This window comes from Tetrao urogallus, assembly GCF_951394365.1.
Source record: "Tetrao urogallus genome assembly, chromosome: 12".
Taxonomy (NCBI): Eukaryota; Metazoa; Chordata; class Aves; order Galliformes; family Phasianidae; genus Tetrao; species Tetrao urogallus.
Genome location: NC_136825.1, coordinates 19,207,327 through 19,209,863, shown reverse-complemented (window position 1 = coordinate 19,209,863; position 2,537 = coordinate 19,207,327).

The window sequence follows — 2,537 nt, the reverse complement described above, 5'->3', positions numbered from 1 at the left end:
GGTCCAGGACACATCAGTAGGTACAGACAGACAGTAGATACAGGAAAACTGATCAGTAAATCTGAGTGTTTCTGAGTACATCCTGTTTTCAGAAATCCCATGGCAGGGTCTCCAAAGCCTCCTAAGGCAGTTTGTTCCAGGCCATCCATTACATGGGTTCACTCTGCTGTGAAAGTTTTCCCAAGTGCCCTGCTTACAGCTCTGCGGTGATGTTACAGCACTGCATCCTGTGCAGAGCTCTGCAGCAGCCTTTTATGTTTTTAAATTCACTGTCACGCCTAAGTGTCTTCCTTTCTGGAATGAACAATCTCAATTCTTCCAATCTTTGTGTGGATCACAGAGTTCAGTTTCTCTTCCACGGTTAGCGTTATTTTCTGTATATTAATCACCTAGAAACAGTGTGTGGGTTGGTTTTGGAGTTGGGAATGAATCACTGTTTGATTCCTTTTCTGGTTTCTGGATAGATTTTGAACAGGATCTGAGGGCAACTTACAGAAACCATAAGAAATTGTGGTGCAGAGATCTTGGAGTGAAGCTGGATACGTCATGATGTTTTCAACACGCAGTAATTATACTGTGACTATGCAACTCAGTGATGTTATTTAGCACAGAATTTACCACAGAATTGACCTTTTTATTCCCGCTGGGGATTTGTGGTGTTTTGCTTTGAAAACAACATATACTCAAATCTTTTTGGTATCCTGTGCATATCATATCAGGTGGAAAAAGTCTATACTGTCATTGAGGTTAAGCTCAAAAGTGTATTTAACGTGCTAAATCCGTGCCCTGAGCTAGAACTAGCAGTAAGATTAGAGGGAATGGCCTCAGGTTGCATCAGGGTTCAGGTTGGGTATTGAGAACAATTTCTTCTCCAGAAGGCACTGGAATGGGCTGCACAGGGCAGTGGTAGAGTCACAAGTCACTTGCACAGATGAGATTTTGCTTTTGTAAATGGGAGTCAGATGTTTAGCAATGTGAGGGACTTAGAAGAATGTAAGTCATGAGAGGGCTGTCAGTCACAGCTGGGGGAGTAGAAGCAGATCTGGACCAGGGTGCCAGAAAAATTTTGCACAAAGGGGATTTGTTATTCAGACTGCTCCAAGGGTATGTCGTTTTGGAATAACTTGGAACAAGAAAACTACATTTTTTTTTTCCTTACTTCCTCCCACCCTCCTGCCTCCAGTTATCTAACACTGGCTTGGGAAGACAGACTTAAATTACCTTTTTCATTCTCTAAATTTCTGCAGAAAATTTTTTCTCCTCTTTCACTACTTCCACATAATTACGTTGTCATTATGTCTTCAGTGCAATTCTGCAGCACTTGTATTTGGACATTGGTCCTTGAAAACAATGAGGATGTTGACTGTTTAGACCAGCACACTAATCTGGGTATATTTTAGATTCCAGTACAGTAAATATTTATTAGACAGTAAGTAAAATTCCTAAATAAATGAATGTTTGGCTAAGAGAAAAAAAGAGGAACCAATCTGAGCAGAGACAGGAATTTCAGTTGAAGTTATTTGTTTGCAATCTGTGGGAAAACAGCTTTTTCACATGATGGATTCTGTTTCCAAGTATCCTTGCGTGATCACTTAATGAACTGTCTTCTTTGGAATGAATGGAAGAATTCTTCTGTAACAAAAATCCATGATCTTGCCTATCACTGACAGATACAAATGCATCTTCTAAATGCTGTGCTCGAGTCAGTAGACCAGGAGGTTAAGAAGCCGGCTGCTGATTTTCCTCAGAACAAAAGGCAGAAAAAAAGGGCATTTTAAAGCTGCCCTTTGAAGAAAAGTCACTTAAGCTCATTGGAAGCTGGAACAGACACAGCCATTCTTAGGCTGCCTCCACATCTGGATGTGCTCCAGGTGAGGTCTCACCACCACAGCTTGAAACATCTCTTTTCTCTCCAATGAGATGAAGCAAATATATACATCTTGATTAATGAACATTTTCTACCAGCTGAGAAAGACAAATTAATATAGTCTTTGGGCTCTCTGGGAGTGTGCACTTTCTTATGGTCTTCCATCTCCTTGTCAGAGATAGGCAGATCTCCTGAGGATGTTCTGGTAGAGTTGGAGGGGCGTTCACCTTGAGAATACATTGCACAGCTGAGAGCAGAGAGCTACAAAGCTGTGTTACACCATCTGTCTCTACCAATAGTCAAAGTTATCATTTGGAGACAGATTTACAGATCTTTACAAAGGCTCAAAAGAGCAAAAGACAGTTTAATTCGACAGAGAAGCACCAGAAGAAACATACATTAATTAGGGACATTTTGGAATGGGCCTCAGTGTCAATGTCTGTGAGGAAACTTTGCTCTGAGACTCCAAGCTGTGCAAGCTGCTGCTCACAGTTTGCTTCCAATGGCATCCAGGTAGCATCTCCCTGAACGTAACTACTGCTACTACTACTAATTTTCATTCCCTATGTATTGTCACTGGAAGAAGAGGGACTATTGGAGGTGCGAGTGGGATGATGGAGCCAGAGGAATTCATGGTGACAGAAAGGGTGCAAAGGGCCCAAGGGGTAGG